This window comes from Vespa crabro, chromosome 14, assembly GCF_910589235.1.
Source record: "Vespa crabro chromosome 14, iyVesCrab1.2, whole genome shotgun sequence".
NCBI lineage: Eukaryota > Metazoa > Arthropoda > Insecta > Hymenoptera > Vespidae > Vespa > Vespa crabro.
The window spans coordinates 1,356,643-1,374,864 of record NC_060968.1 but is presented as its reverse complement, the minus strand read 5'-3'; the positions used below and the strand labels follow the sequence as shown (position 1 = coordinate 1,374,864).

The 18,222-nt window shown below is 29.9% G+C and overlaps 1 protein-coding gene across 7 annotated transcripts in view; it reads right to left on the bottom strand.

The window, feature by feature from the left end:
• LOC124429087 (unconventional myosin-Va) overlaps window positions 1-18,222 on the bottom strand; it is a 123,963-nt gene that overhangs the window by 101,235 nt on the left and 4,506 nt on the right. For 2 of the 7 annotated variants that reach the window (XM_046973893.1, XM_046973900.1), the window contains exons 1-2: window positions 10,624-11,079; window positions 7,354-7,419 (exon numbers count right to left, since the gene is read on the bottom strand). The exons of 1 other annotated variant lie outside the window; for it this stretch is intronic. The gene's annotated coding sequence lies outside the window, so the exon portion shown is untranslated. Of the gene's footprint in view, window positions 1-7,353; window positions 7,656-10,623; window positions 11,081-12,569; window positions 12,742-18,222 lie in introns of those variants that run through there. 4 more of the 7 variants (XM_046973895.1, XM_046973899.1, XM_046973894.1 and 1 more) reach the window with 4 other exon arrangements.

The window sequence follows — 18,222 nt, the reverse complement described above, 5'->3', positions numbered from 1 at the left end:
TAAAAGCGTACGACGTTAAAGGATCCTCCTATAAAGGATAAACAACTCCGACCGTTAGATCGACAAACGGTCTAACGTTTGACGTTACTAAACAATATCTATTTCTACGTTAAATTGTTAAACGAAAAAACTTTTACATAGGATATATCTATATGAGTATACCTGATGTGTCACAATTCTTCGTTTTTTTTTCTTTTCGTAAAACTTCATCAAACATATTTTACGAGTAAAAAATAAGAAAATATGTTAGCTAATTAAATAAAATTAATAGTTTATTAATATTTTCTTATGTGCTGATAAAATTGGACACCGAAAAAAAATTGGGACATATATATATATATATATATATATATATATATATATATATATATATAAAATCTTCTCATTTGTAAATATATCTAAAAAATCTACGTTTCTAAGATTTCTAAACGAAATTTTGTCTATTTTGTTTCGTCTGAGATAAAAAAAAATACAAAATTTAACCATAAGTAATCAGAGATAGAATCGATTGTATTAAAAAAAAAAAAAAAAAAAAAAAAGAACGAACTGTTGTCGGTCTTAAACTTAAATTTACGTAATTCGAATCTAAGCATTTGATCTACTTAATTTTTACGAATATAACTTTGCTATGAAACTCTAGTCTCAAAAATAAAAGAAAATAAAAAGAAAACCGTAATTTCGCATGATCGCAATCCTTATTCAGAAATAATGTAATTTAACATAATATAAAATTTTTTTCAACGAGAATTTGAATGTTCTCTTGCACTCTCTCTCTCTCTCTCTCTCTCCCTCTCTCTCTTTATCTCTCTCTCTCTCTCTCTCTCTCTTTATCTCTCTCTCTATCTCTATCTCTTTCTCTTTCTCTCTCTCTCTCTCTCTCTCTCTCTCTCTCTCTCTCTCTCTCTCTCTATCTATCTATCTATCTCTCTCTCTCTTTTTATCTCTCTCTCTCTCTCCCTCTCTTTCTTTGTTATCTTGCTTTAGAGTTCTTCTTCCGACGCTACTTCCACGAAGTCTACGACATCGTCTTGATATCAAGCTTCTCGTATTGTCTTAAAACATTTACGTCGTCGTATTGAACCGAACCACTTGGAAATTCAAAGAATTTGTCGATAAGCCCGATTAAAGGGCGGCCTCCATTTCACGAGCCGCATAATCTGTGCTGATAATGTTGAGAAAATTCATGCTCGTTAACTCTCCCTCCAACATGGTCGTCATGTTTATCCGGTCTTTTCTTAAGAAAGTAAAACAAATATATATATATATATATATATATATATATATATATATATATATATATATATATAGAGAGAGAGAGAGAGAGAGAGATTAATATCGTCGTAAAGTTTCGCGTATACCTAACTAAATAAACGTCTGGTGAATGGAACTTATTAAACGTATACAATGCTATTAAGCTATCGTTCTATTCTATTGAATTAAAGTAGAACATAATTTAGAAATTTTATAGATTAGAGATTTGAAAAAATGTGAACCATGATTATTGTTATATAATCATTATTATTATTATTATTATTATTATTATTATTATTATTATTATTATTATTATTATTATTATTGTTGTTGTTGTTGTTGTTGTTGTTGTTATTATTGTTGTCGTTGTTATTATTATGATTTAAAAGAAATGTTGAGCATAATACAAAAAAGGAATAAATTAAATTATGTATTAAAAATATATTATATATACATATATATATATATGTATATATATATGTGTATGTGTATATGTCGGATATATCTATAATAAACTATAAATATTAAATATTGTTATATATATGCAAATGTTAATTAACGTTATAAATACTTATAAACGTGTGACACAGAACAGATCTTAAATTTCGATTATAATATAAATGTTATGTAGTTAAAAAAAGACAGTATGTATATCTAATAATTATTAGATGTTATTGTTTAAAATAAACTTAGAAAACAAAAATTAAAAAAGAAAAGAAACGAAGAAAAAAATAAGAAGAAGTCGAACTTTCGTCTTATAATAAAATTGCAAGGAATATCAACTCGTACGAATCTAAAACGTATCGAAAGCTAATTATTAATCAACTTCGGGACGATAAGCTCGTAACTGAATCATTACGTGATTCTCGTTCCAAAATTCTCATTGGCAAGTTATCAAGAGTGGAACTCGAACCATTGTTCCTTCATCAAACTCCGCTCCAGCCAATTAGGAGGATCAACAAAGAGAACAAAAATTCTTTTCTTAGTTCATATTACATATTAAAAAATGTTATCAAATTGAACGAATTCAAATAAACTTAAGACTTCAGGGTGAAAAAAATTAGTAAATATTTCTTTCTCTATCATTTTGTTTCCTTTTTATTTTATGTCTCTGCCATTTTGTCGATCTGCTATCTTCTCTCTCAACCATTTTGTTTCCTGACATTTTATTTTTATTTGTTATTTTTTTATCTGCTTGTTAATTCTCTGCCATTTCGTTTGTATTTTGATATTTTCAAAAAAAATGATATTCAATTAAATTTTGTTGCTAAATTTGTATGAATGATGTAGTGTATTTCCTTTTCTTTTGAATTGTGCTATGTTTCTTTCTTTCGTTAATTTTATTTATACAATATAATCTCAAATTGCAACATATTACACAAATACGTATATGTATATATATTTAAATATATATTCTGTTTCATGTCTCATAGCCATGCAAGGAATCAGTTTTATAATAACGAACATTCTAATAAATCGAAGTTTAATTACTGCATTGTTAAATAATCGTCCGTTTATTACCCAAAACTAACAATTTATCTATTTTCCGTTTCATTTTTCTGCAAAATGACAAATAGACCATTTTGTCGGTCTTGCTATTTTTTTCGATTTGTCACTTTGTTCTATTTGCTTATTTTTGTTCATTTACCAGTTTGTTGATTATTATTTCCTCCATCTTCCATTTTTCTCTGACTGTCATTTCGTTTCTTTGTCAATTTAATCATCTACCATTTTATCGATCTTACAATTCAATTTTTATTTTACCTTTTTTATATTTTCTTTTTTCTTCATAATAATTAATAATACACAAAAGTTATTAAAAATGTAAATTAAATATTTCACCCGGTAGATAGGTATATCAATAATTTATTTATCTATCTCTTTTTCTCTTTCTCTAACTGTCAGTCTATCAATATATATCTGTCTCTGTCTCTGCGTGTCTCTCTCTGTTTCTCTCTCTCTCTCTCTCTCTCGCTCTCGCTCTTTCTTTCTGTATCTATCTCTTTTTCTCTCTCTCTCTCTCTCTTTCTTTCTGGTTATACAAGCAAGAGTAGTTATGAGCAGTGAAGAGAACCGTTTCTCTGACGACAACGACAACGACGACGACGACGACGACGACGAAGACGACATCTCGTCTCGTTTCGACGAGACGCCACGAACGAATAAAAACAGCGATACGAGCGCGATAATTAATTGGAGCTTGACTCTAATCTCTCTCTTTCTCTTCTGAGCCACTGTATATGTATGTGCGAGAAAGATAGAGAAAGAGAGATAGATAGATAGATAGATAGGGAGAGAGAGAGGGAGAGAGAGAGAGAGAGAGAGAGTAGGTGCTCGATGCCGAGTAATTGAACGCGATTCTCGTCTTTGATTAATCGCTTAATCGCTTAAGAGAAAAAGAGGAATATTATGTGAATGAAGAAGAAAGGAGGGAGTAAAAGAGAGAGAGAAAGAGAGAGAGAGAGAGAGAAAAACAGACAGACAGAGAGAAGATAACAAAACTGGAAAGGAGTACTGATTTGAAAAAAAAGATTAAAAAAATATATAAAGAAAAATTGGCCATTGAAAGATGTCTCCTATCGAGAATTGCCTTTCTGGTCCTTGAAAGGACATCGAGTAGGTAACTTCTTCGATAACCGATCGTTTTTGGAAAAAAGAATAAAAAAACAGTGAAGAAAGAAGAAAAACAAATCGAACAGAAAATACTGCTTAGTAGTTTTCTGAGATAGAGAGAGAGAAGTTCCATCGTCGCACTGCTTTACAAATCTCTCACATTTCTCCTTCTTCTTTTCTTGAAGTAAATTAACGGGGCATTCTCGGTCGTTGAATTCGAAAACAAAACAGGTTTCTTCTTCTTCTTCTTCTTCTCCTTCTTCTCCTTCTTCTCCTCCTCCTCCTCCTCCTCCTCCTCCTTCTTCTTCTTCTTCTTCTTCTTCTTCTTCTTCTCCTCCTCCTCCTCCTCCTCCTTCTTCTTCTTCTTCTTCTTCTTCTTCTTCTCCTCCTCCTCCTCCTCCTCCTTCTTCTTTTTCTTCTTCTTCTTCTTCTCTTTAAAAAATTATAAAAAAAGAAAAGAAGAAAAAGAAAAAAAATGAAGAAGAAATTAACATAATGATAACGTCTCGATTGATTAGAGTAATGATATAACACAGTTAACTTTTCTTCTTTCGAGAGAATCAGATTTTCATCAGAATGATTTTATAAAACGATACTAATGTTTAATTAAATGTATATGACAATTATGAAAATGATTTAAGTCGTATAGATATATTTCTCATTCAAAATAATCAGATTTTAATCAGAATGATTTTTAAAACGATACAAATGATTAATTACTTGTGAATGGTAATTATGAAAATAATTTAATTGTAAGTCGTATATTTGTCTTTCTAGAGTATTTGATTATAATGAATGATTTTAATCTAATAATTTTTCAAATGATATAAATGATTAATTAAATGTAAATGGTAATTATAAAAATGATCTAAGTCGTATATGATCTAAGTCGTATATGTTTGACATTTAAAAAAATTAGATTTTAATTGAAATAATTTTTTAAAATGATATAAATGATTAATTAGATATAAGTGTTAATTATGATAATTCGTATATATCTATCTTTCTAAAAAAATTAGATTTTAATTAGAATAATCTAAATTGATATAAATAATTTATTCAAGATGATTGTCAATCATAAGAATGATATAATTGTTAATCATATAATTATTGTTTAAATAATTAGAATAATAATTCTTTTTCTAATTGATTAAATTAAAATGATCTAAAATGACATAAATGATTCTCGTAATTATAAAAATGATCTAATTCATTTCCATTTTTCCTTTCCGTTTTTCATTTCCATGACAGAATAACATTTCGAAAAACTTTACAGTAACAACAACATTAGACGAGGTATATCTATGTTAAAAAATATTATAAATCATGACTATGCTGAGCCAATAAACAATACTATTATTTTATATTACAAATTTCTACATTATTTATTAGCCAAACAAATATTATTGTTTACTTATTATAATATCTATATACTATTATACTATACTATAGATCATTATTATACTATACTATACTCTTATTATATAATACTATACTATATTATTGACATTTATTTGGTATCGCATTATATTATACTAGAATGTTGTTGACTTACATCTGTATTAAATTATATTACTTTCGTTCAGATAATAAATACATAGATTTAAATATAAAATATTGACAATTCAAACATTAGCCAATTCAATAAATTTCCGATCGAAAGTAAGCTATTCACTGTTCGATTAATCGCGAGCAATGCAACGTCCTTTGTTTTCGTAGAGAATCGATCGGAGATCGTACTCGGCTGGAATCGAGCCATGCACTCGGCTCACTCGACAATGATATGACGTTGATTGTGATATGCAAATGAAAGATGGAGAGAAAGGTAGGGTGCAGAGAGTACATCTAATGAATATTTACTGGCTGTGGCTGGGAACGGTAAAGGTAGAAGTTCTATATATACATATGACATATATATAGTTTATATATGTATAAATATAATTTATATAGTGTATATACATAAAAATTATTATTATTATATATATAAATATATATATATATATATATATATATATATATATATATATGGGCTGTATCCGCCTGCCGATTAAACGTATAATTTTCGAATTAAAGTCTCGATCAAATCGAACTCTCGTTTTATGCAATTCGAAGAAGAAATTTCACCGATCACTCCCACATCCTTTATATTTTTCTGTTTTCTCATTTATACTTCTCATCATTCAAAGAATTTAAATCTCTGTATTTTCCTTTTGTTTGTAGTATTTGTTTATTTTTTTTTTTTTTATTTATTGTATTATACTTATATTCAATTATTAATTCGTATGAATTAATTATATTTTATTTTTTTTTTCTTTTCCCCCTCCCCTCTCTTTCTCTCTCTCTCTCTTTCTCTTTTTCTTTCTCTTTCTCTTATATTTAAAAATTCAATTGAATTAGATTGTAAACGTATAATTTTTTGTCATTAATCATTTTTTTTCTCAAATAATTATTTTATATATATAAATATATATTAGAAATATATTGCTATTATTAGGAAAATTAGATATATTATTATTAATTAAGTTTTAATTTTTATATTGTTTATTAACCATTAGCGATTCTATTAGATTCTTTATGGCCTATGCAATCAGAATTGAATTTATTTTATTAATCAATTTATCTATTAAATCGATTAATGTTGTATTATATATATATGTTATATTTAAATACACCATCTTTTAATAATACAAATATAATTTAATATTGTAAGGAAACAGCACTATATAGTATAAAATTTAATACTGAATAAATAGTAACTATAACACTAATATAGTATAATAATATACTATAGATCGTCTTATTAAGAAGACTTGTTTAATTGTTATAGTACTGTAATTCATTGATATATACGATATGATACGATACAATTAGTATACTGGGTGTACAGAATAAAACATTACAAACTTATATCTTGAATGAACTTATACGTTTAAAGAAAAATTTTACAGACAAAAGTAATCTGATTTCATGGTGTAAATGTTACGGCGTTTATTGTTTTTTATTTAATGGAAGGTTTCAAAGACAATTTAGAACCGCGTTCTTTCTTCTTTTTTTTCATCTATATCTTTTATAATGGCAACGTATTCTAACTTAAAAAGAAAAAAAAGAACAAGTAACTTTCGTCTGAAATATCTTTTTTTATCAATTTTCAATCTTATATCATTTTAATTATATACTAGTGTTGTTATGTTTAAACATCGTTGTCTAATTTGATAGAAAATAATTTAAAAAAAAAACATTCGTAAACATGTCGTTTTTATTTACACGATTCAATCTAATCTCTATCTGGAAATGTCGCACGAACGATATAACCACAAACTATCTGAAAAGTAGATCGATTTTTTTGATCTAAAGAATTTTAGTCGAAATTTCGTTAAGTCAATGATCCGAGTAAAGAAAACGATCTAGACTTTCGTTCTAGCTCGTTACTTCTATGGTATCTAAGGCCTGTAAGATCTATAGGATAGATAACACTAGGGATGTACTCACGTATTTTTCATATCTCCATGCTTATCTCCGGGAATCCTTCCGGAGCGACACCACCGACGGCGATCACTATCGAACAACACCAATTTTTGATTTCACTTTTTACAAGCACTAAAATAATAGGGTAAAATCTTACGATAGATTATATTGCATCGATCTGTTTCCACGAAGATAAACAAAAATGATCCCAAGTACGATATCCAAAATGATAACTCATCTCGGTTCATTGTGGGTCACAGAGAAGAATTATTGATTGAAGAAAAATAAAAAAATAAAAATAGTAATAATAAACAAAAGCAAAATAAAAAAGAAACAAAAAAATATATCACTCACTTTCCTGTTCTTCCAATTTGCATGACGTTTAATAATAATTATAATAATAATAATAATAATAATAATAATAATAATAATAATAATAATAATAATAATAATAATAATAATAATAATAATAATAATAATAACAATAACAATAATAGTAATAATAATAAAATAATAATAAAAATAAAAATGATAATAATAATAATAGTGACGATGACGAAGATGATAATAATAATTATAATATAAAACTAAATAAATAAAAAAAAGGGGGTGGTCAGAAGAAGAAATTGTCGAACTTGCTTGCTCGTTCACCTGAACGAAAGTGTTATAGTAAGAATGAGAAAGAGAGGGTAAGGAACAGACAGACAGATAGAGAGAGAGAGAGAGAGAGAGAGAGAGAGAGAAAGAGAGGGAGGGGAGGGAGAAAGAAACAGACAGATAGACAGAGAGAGAGAGAGAGAGAGGGAGGGAGGGAGGGAGAGAGAAAGAGCAGGAGGGGAAGAAAACTTTTTCTTGGCGATTCGCTGTGCGTTAATCCATCACCGTTCGCGCCATCATCAGCCGCACGCCGCGAAGAAAAGCACGCGTGGCGAATCGAAGATGACAGAGGCGAAAGAAAGAAGTGGCATTAATTCAGTGCGAATGCACGCCAGGCGATCGGTCGTTGACAAATGCAACGTCGAAAAGTGTACGAGGTGTGAGAGAAAAAGACAGATAGCCAGAGAGAGAGAGAGAGAGAGAGAGAGAGAGAGAGAGATAGAAAGAGAGAGAGAGAGAGAGACTGAAAAGGAAAGGAACCTCCCAGGATGCGACACGTGCCGAACACGAGTCTCCGATCCTTCGAAACGCCGATAAAATCGTCGTCCACTACTGTGTTCCCTATTTGACCTTTGAGCACTGATAAGTTCGAATATTTTTTTTTCTTCGTCCTTTCTTTTCTTTTCTTTTCTTTTTTTTATTCTATTTTTTGTTTTTGTTTTTAAGGAGTTCTTATCTTTCACATAGGAGATGAAATAGATGTATTAAAAAATTTAATTCGTTCGAGAAATTATTTTGACTTTTTTCCTTTGCTCGACGAAGAGAAGAATAATATTAGACGAGATTAGAAGAAAAGGACGAATAACTAGAAATTTGTTCGAACTAATGACTCAAAGCACAATGTTTTGTGAGACCAAAGAAACTATCTAGGAGAAAAATTATTGTCAAAGATTGTAAAATACAATTCTAAAGAGATTAGAAGAACATATTAGAAGGAATTATTGGAACGACAAATTTTGAAACGAATAATTTAAGTAAACGATTGGATTAATATTAGAATAAAGGATTATAAACGATAATAAAGACGCGAAACAGTTGGAGAAAAATTGAAAGAGAAAATGGTTAGAGAAAAATAAGAGTGAAAAATTAGAAATGAAACAAAAGGAACGATTAAAAAAATATTTAAACAAACGATTAAAAATTATTAGGCAGGACAAAATACAATTGAAGAACAATCGAAATGAAAGATTGAAAAAAATTAAAACAAAATTACAATGACGGATTCGTATGAACAATAAGACCAAAATTAGAACGAAAAATTTGAAAAATCCAATTAGAAAAATATTGAAACGAAGGATTAAAAAAAAATGATTTGAAGGATAAGAAAATAATCGATGATTAATTAAAACAGAGGATGAAAAAAACGTAGAGAACAAGATAATTATAACAAAATACTTCAAAATTATAAAAATTAAATTAAAATTAAAGAATGAATAAAAAGAAAACATTAAATTAAAAAGAAAATCAGAATGAAAAAAGCTCGATAGAACGAAATAGAATTATTTCGACAAAGAAATAGAATTAATTAGAAGTAAAATAAAATTAAAAAGGATTAGATGAAAGAGGAGGAGTCACTTATAATGTTCCGAATACATTCTAATGAATGAAAGAAAAATTGTGCGAGAAGAAAATAATTTATAGGAACGAAAATCAAACGGTACGATTCTGTCCAACGTTTAGAAAAAAAAAAAGAAAAACAAAGAAAAACGATTATTAAAATCTACATGAACGTAGGTTAGCCTCTCGCGTGACTAAGAAAAGTTCCGGGGATAAAAGTCTTCGAATGAGTTTTCGATCGTTAACTAAGACTGTGTTCGACTTCCACGTGTTCTCTTCGCTGTAGTCGCACGACACTCTCTCTCTCTCTCTCTCTTTCTCTCGAGAACACGTGCGAGGTTTCTGTTATCGATCGGAGAGATCGATCGATCGTTCCTTCGATTGTCACTCACTTCGATGAAGTGAAAACACTGAGACACTATCACACTTCATTCAATCAACCGTTCACTCGGTTAACTATTCTTCAAGAGGAATGATTTATTCTTTTTTTTTTATCAATTTTTCTTTATTCTTTTACTTTTCTTCTTTTTTTCCATCCTTCTTTCTTTCTTCTTTTTATTATTATTATTATTATTATTATTATTATTATTATTATTATTTTTATTATTATTATTATTATTACTGTTATTATTATTGTTATTATTATTGTTTTTGTTTTCTTTTTAATCAATTTTCCTTCAAACTAATAACGTCTCAGTCAGCTGCGTTCAATCATCTCTTATCGATCTTTGCTATGATTGGATTCTTAGAAAGATATAAACCATAAACATGTTGAATTCGATCCTTTCAAATTGATCAAACTTAAGTCCCATCCTTCAGTCAGCTGTTTAAAGAATCTTCCATCAACTTCTATGAATAGTTTCTTCTTAAGAAGATATATATGTATACATACATACATACATACATACATACATACATACATACATACATACATACATACACACGCACACACATACACATATATATATATATAGGTATATAACTATAAAGAGATACCGACTTTCTTTAACAAGCACAATATTCAATCAACATTCTCACATAAATCACTACTACGAGTATATTTTTAATACAAGATAATACCAAAGAAGTAATATACGTTTGATCCTACGTAGTTTATCAGTAAGTTCTCCAGTCATCTTCGGAGTTTATCCTTAAGGAAAAACAGCACAAGTTTTAACACTGTTCTGTCACTCAAGTTCGAACGTTAAACACACATGAAGTAACTACTTTCGACTTTGGCATGGTTGGTAGTGCCTTAGGAAATAGATGTAGGAGTGGATAGAAGGACTTACAGCTATTACATGAAAGTGGAAGAATAGCAAAAGTAAGTGGTTTGGCAAAGAGTAGAGAGAAGATGGTAAGTACTTGTATAAGAAGTACGGTGTGTCCGAGGCTAGTGCCGCTACTATCGGTAAGGATAGGAAGGCTCGTCTTGTGATGCCGATGTTACTGGTGGTGGTGAAGCAACAAGAGGAGGTGTACTTGGCGCGATCTAGCCGAGAGTGGTACCACCGGCCGGCCACTGAAGAAGAAGTGGCGTGTGCGGATCGCACGGCCGAGTTAAACGAAGACAGGAGACTCGAAACGGTAAGGGACGGAGAAGAGGCCGAAAGAGTGGTAGAAGGAGTAAAGAGGAAAGAGGAACGAAGAGAAAGAGAAGAGAAGAGAGTATGTTGGAGAAGGAGTAAGATCCTTCTTCCATCGCTCAGAAAGAGATAGATAGATAGACAGATAGATAGATAGATAGATAGAAGGAGAGAGAGAGAGAGAGAGAGAGAGATCAAAGTAACCAACTAGATATACGATTCCACAAAAATATTTCATTTCTTTAGAAATTTCTTTTACATAGAGTATCATCTTATCTCAAATTTCCTAATCGTTATTAAAGAGCTATGCGATCCTATTCTTTTAAGAGAAAAGAAAAAGAAAAAAGAACAAAAAAAGAAGAAAGAAAAAGATTCATTAGAACACATAATCGTTCACAAATATCTGATTTCTTTTAATCCTCCTAAAATCCAGTCCCTTCTTTTCTGTTCTTCTCTCTCTTTCTCTTCTAATCAAATCATATTTTCTAATCGTTCTGAAGTAAAAAAAAAAGGGAAAAAAAAGATTAAGAATTCGTTCTTTCGAAGAAAAAGAACGATGCACTAACTAGATATACGCGATTCCACAAAAATATTTCATTTCTTCAGAAATTTCTTTTACATCGAGTATCTTATCTCAAATTGATCTCTTATTGATATTATATATCATGACTAAACGTCTGATTTTTTTTAATAATTTAATCAAAATTTCTGATCATTCTATATGAACAAATGAAAGAGAGAGTAAGGAATCATTTTGTTTTAATTAGAAAGGAGGAAAATAAATGGATACGTAATCAAATAAAATTTTGTTTTCTTAAATACTACTTAATTATTATTTATTGACTCAATTCGATCGCTTAATATTTCTCGCGTTAAATAAATAATCTAAAATATTTCTAAATAAATAAACAAACAACAAATTGTTTAACGACCATTACTTCATTCTTTTCTTTCTTCCTTTCTTTCTTTCTTTCCTTCTTTCCTTTTTCTTTTTCTTCTTACAAACGATTAACGCTTAAATTCTTCGCAACAGCAGCAAGGACACAAACACAACATGATAATACAATGATACCAACCAAATTACAATCCAATTACAATCCAATTGCAATCCAAAGTAATCTCAGATTCGAGGACAAAAAGAAAAGAAAAGAAAAAAAAATTCTTCACGCAGGACGTCGTCAGCAAGCTCGTTGAAATTTTAGATCCCTTTAAAATCTCATTTAAAGAGGGAACTTCTTATTTCTTTCTTTTTTTCTTTCCTTCTTCCTTTCTTTCTTTTTTCTTTCGGAAGATGAACAGAAAAAAAAAAGAAAAAAGAAATAATATAACACGAAAAAAATAAAGAAAGAAAGAAATAAAGAAAGAAAGAAAGAAAGAAAGAAAGAAAGGAAGGAAGGAAGGAAGGAGAGCGAGACTTCTTCCGTCATCGAGGGTCCCTACCTCTCTCTCCACTCCTTGCCCTCCGCGTCATCGACGAGTCACCATGAGAGAGCGTCGATCGAGCTGAATCTTCACGGTGTGGACCGGAACGTTCTTCTGAAGTGTGTTTTTTCTATGACGCAGCGGGAACACGAATCCGAGATAAGTGTAAGGTCGTTACCAGGTCTTTCTTCTGCAAGAATCATTTTAGAGTAGGTACCTACTATATAGTAGGTTAAGTAAGTAGGTAGTACATATATACATACACAGTCAAATACATACTCTCTCTCTCTCTCTCTTTCTTTCTCTCTCTCTCTCTCTCTCTCTCTCTCTCTCTCTCTCTCTCTCTCTCTCTCTCTCTCTCTCTCTCTCTCTCTCTCTCTCTCTCTCTCTCTCTCTCTCTCTCTCTCTCTCTCTCTGGAGTGTCTTTAAACCGCGTAAATTTTCAAGGAGAAAACGCTCGCTAATAGAGACGTCAATCCGTCCGACGGCTGACGAAGGAAAACGGTTCTCCTGAGTCGTCAAGGAAATTAGACGAGTTGGGAGGTAACGATCGTCTCTGGTAGTATTTTCACCGAATCGAGAAGTGCCGAGGAGAAATTAGAGAAAATCATATTTCTTAGCTTAAGAAGTTCGTTGACTCTTTCTCTTTCTCTCTCTCCCTCTCTCTCTCTCTCTCTCTTTCTCTCTTTCTACGTGATAATAAGATAAAACAGAGAGAGAGAAAGAGAAAGAGAGAGAGAGAGAGAGAGAAAGAGAAAGAAATAGAAAATGAATGAGAAAGATAAAGTAAGAAAGAGAGAGAGAGAGAGAAAGAGAAATAGAAAAAGAGTGCGAAAGATAGATTAAGAAAAAGAGACACAGAGAGAGAGATAGAGAGAGTGAGAGAGGGAGAGATAGGTATCACGATAAATCAACTTTTCCCTTTTAAAATTACGGATAATTTATCCGAGGCACGATAGCACGAATTATCGTATCAACTCAAGGATGTTTCTCTATAATTTCTTGCGGCCCCTAGCGCGATTACTTTTCTCGAGCGATTACCGTCATTAGTTGAAAGATTCATATAAGAAGAGGTATCTGAGGTGAAAAAAAAAAGAGAAGAAAGAAAAAGAAAATGGATAAGAGAAGAATGTCAAGGAGTATCCATCGTAGAATCTTGCTAACAGAAATGTCATTGCTTTTTGACACAGATATTATTCATCCCTTTTCTTTTTTGAAACGAGCTGATTTATTTGCTGAGTTTCTTCAAGTAAGGAAAATAAAGAAATAAGGAGGGGAGAGAGAGAAAGAAAGAAAGAGAGAGAGAGAGAGAGAGAGAGAGGGAGATAATTAATTCATCAAGTGTTATACTATAAAAAAAATTTGTAACTCGAATTTAAATATTTTATGTTGATTTTTATTTACATTTAATGTAATTTACTTAAAATAATGTCAATTATAATTTGATATAATTTTAATCGATTTTACAGCTGTAGTTTTAATTGTTAATAAAAAGGAAATAAGACATTTGCAAAATCACTTATAACAGAAATAATAAAACTGAACATTTCGAAAATTGTATTAACAAAAAATTGACAAAATAGAGGTCTTATTGTATGTCCTATATCATGGCAATTAACGTACAAATCCGTTACAAATAAACATCTTTTCCAGATGTTTATTAAGCTTGAACTTGTTTTTAAAAATAGAACTTGTTTTTTTATACTTGAACGTGTTTTTAAAAATAGAAAAATTGAATATTACGTACGTACACAATTGATTCATCACTATCTTGTAAAAGTTATAAGATATGTTCAAAAGTATCTACTTCAAAAAATTAACGAAATTAAAGTTCTGTAACATGTAATCAACGTGCCGTTTCAACTATACACCTGTTACGTACTTGGACTTGTTTCTTTAGTGGAAAAATCGAATATCGCGTATGGTCAGTCATCGATGTCTTGTAAAAGCCATGAGGTGTCTCGTAAGATAACTTCAGTCTACCAAAGAAAAAAACAAACAAATAAAAAAATAAGAGAGAAAAAATCAAGAAAAAAGAAATAAAGAATAAGAGAGAAAGGACATGGTCGAGCCTCCTGGACAGGATATATCACGTGTCCACCTTTGAAATTCCCTAGAAGCACGTAGCCATCCAACGAGACAAGCACTGGATGCTTTTCACGTTGCCCTTGTTCAAGACGCATTGCTACCGTTTCGAGTTCCTTCTTCGAGTCACTACTGAATACTCGTAACGCGTTCTACCTTCGGCATCGGGCCGTCCTTGTATTATGGTAAACGAGACATCGGAGGTAGGTTGCCACTCAGGTATTCCTCGTACCACTTTTCCCTCTGTTTTACCCACCCTCTTTCTTAGAAAGAGGGATTCCCCTTTCTATCCGTATGAGATCGTAACGTGTATCTAAACGATTTGAAAAATGCGATTAACTAGTTAAACTTAGGATTAAATTCGTAGTGACAGAATTCCGCTTAAGAAATTTTAACGGAATATATAAACAAAAATTTACGATCCTTTTCCGATCACCCACGATATAACATTAAATCACGATTAAAGATTCAATGAAAACAGATTGTAAATTTTTTCAACATAAGAATGTAACATCAAATTTGTATGACAAAAGTTTTTGCATTAAAACTAATCAATCGTGAATCTACGAAAAAAATATTTAAGTGAAAAGTTCTGTTATTAATTTACTTGAATTTTTTTTCAATTAATCGAAATAACATTTATATAAAAAAAAAACTAATACTTTTCTAACAATGAATACTAATGCAAAGAAATATTATACATAAATAAAAGTACTATAATACACAAAATTAAAGAGTATTTCATTAATATATTAAGAAATACTATACAATATTAATAAACTATGTAAAATTAAAGAATTTTTTTACGGAAAATAATAATATATTAGCTTCATTAGTTTCGACATAAAATGCTTGAAAATTTCGACATTACTTACTAAGCAAGTCAATATTTTTAAATTACATTCTAGACATTCGGAAAACATCAAAATTAAAAGATTCGAATTCTCCAAGTAAAAAAAAAGAAAAAGGAAGAAAAAAAAGAAGGATTTAAAATATGTCCAAATATTTCCAGTCGTAACATCGTATAGATAAAAAGATAAATTCATTCCAAATTAATACTACGATCCCTTTTTTCCTATGTAAGATAGTCGAGAAGAGAAATTTTTCTTTATCCTCCTTCATTTTATCCCGTGGTTGGAATAGAATATGGAGAAGAGTAACGGATAACGAGCGATAAATAGTATTAACGATGTTAGCGCCCTTCGTTGAGATCGCACGACAGTACTGATTATTAATCGCGATCGTTCGTCAAAAGCACCTCTTCGAGAGATCTTCGTGCAGATCCACACGGCCCAATAAATCCTTCCCCGCGATTCCACATACCCCGACGAACACAGGATCAACTGACTACTCGGCGAAAGCTAGGCTAGAAACGATCGATCATTGCCTTCGACATAGCCACGTGGATAAACTACCGTCATTGTCGAGATGAACATTATTTTCTTCTATCTTTAAAATTCATTTCTGATCATTAATTTCATTATTTTTGTTTTTGTTGATAAAAATAATCATTTCTTTATTAATCATATAATTTAATAATTATTTCTTTGGCAAATCCAAAAGTGATACATTTTCAATCAACTTCAACTTTCATGAAAAGTTACTAACAAAAATCATAAATTTTACTTTTTCTTTTATTTAAAATAAAAATAATCATTTTTTTATTAATCTTATAATTTATTGATTATGCAATATAATTTAATGATTATTTCTTTATAATTCAGTGATTATTTCTGTGACAAACATAATCGATATCTTCGAATAACTTCACATTTCATAAAAAGTTATTGACGAAATAAAATTACTTATCTCAGAATTAATTAGATCAGAAACAAGCGATCATTCGCTTCAGTACAGTCATACGGATAAATTATTGTAATGAACGTTATTTTTTAACTTTAAGATTCGTTTTCGGTCTCCAATTTCACTGCCTTTATTATACAGTAAAAATGATTATTTTTTTTATTAATTTTATAATTTAGTGATTATATCTTTGACAAGTTTAAAAGTGATATCTTCGGTCAACTTTAGATATCATAAAAAGTTACTAGGATAAAATAAAAAGTAACTTGATGAATTTGAATATTAATCATATAAGATAATGTATATATATATATATATATATATATATATATATATATATAAAACCTAAAATCAAATTTCAATTTCTTAACTTATAGTTACTAGAAATAATTCAACGCGATTTTATGATTTAATGATATATTATTATGCAGTCTTTCGTAATTAAAAAAAAAACAAATCGTCCTTTTAACTAGGTAAATTTATTAACTTTGTAAATGAAAGACTAATGAGTTGATAAGTTTTTTAATTAACGACTACTAATACGTGATGATGCACAATAAAAGAAATCAAAGCAAACATAAAAAGATTATTGAAAAAATACAGGGACTAAACGGCGAAATGAACGAAAAGTTCAACTTGAGATATTTAAGTAGTTTCGATTATTGATAATACGCAAGCTAGTAAATCGTGGAGAAAATTCATCGGTCAGGTAAATTTTCCAACTATCGAGCAAATCCATTAAATATTTAAGCGAATAAAAAAGGCATTATAAAATGGGGAGGCAGATATAAGACACGTGTACAAATGCATACATACATACATACACATGCACACATACACATTTAGTAGAGCAAAAGTTAAAAGAGAAAAAGTTTAATGCCTCTCTTGTAAATGGGAGTTAATCTATCACTAAAAAGGTGTTTCTAATACTTTAGGAAAAAATAATAAATAAAAATAAATAAATAACAAAAAAAAGAAATAAAATAAATAAAAATAAAAAGATGAATTAAAAAAAAAAAGAAAGAAAGAAAGAAAAATAAAGATAACATAAATAAATGCAACGATGATATTCAAAGGAAGCGAAATAAGAAAACGAATTGTTGTGTTGTCATTGATCGAAAGAGAAATATTTCTTTTTCGTCGAAAATGAATATTTTCGTTCTCATTCCTATATATAGAAGATGGGTTTTATCTTAATAGGACATCTCGGATATGTCTTCAGCAATAAGATAGAAATGAATAAATATCTATATTTCCTTATCTATCCGACACCCGTTATATCTAAAGGATATTCCTTAAACGTTCTCCCTAGAGGGGAAGGAACTTTTACGAGACGCGCATTCGTTATCCATTAAGGTAAGTGTAGCGCGTGTGGTCATTCCAGACGCGCACATGCGTCCGATATTCATGGGTATCGGCTATTCAGCTTGTGTGCCCGACCGTAATTGATATATCATCATAGACCCTATGATGTAGTCTTACGGTTCTAGGGCCCTATCATCTCTAACGTGACGTAAAAAGCTACAACATTAACGCCTAGTTCTGTCCATCAATTATTATCGACTGATCGATGGATTATATAACAAAGAAAAAAGATTGACAACCTGCTGAAAGTTAGAATAGGGTTTAGAAAATTCGTTTTAATCTTTTCTTTCGAATTTTCTTTCGATTTTTTTTTCCCCTTTTATTTTTAATTTTTTTAATTTTTTCTTTTGTTTTGTTTTCTTTTTTCCTCTTTTCTTGTTCTTTTTTCTTCATTCTTTCCTGAAACCTTGGACTCAGC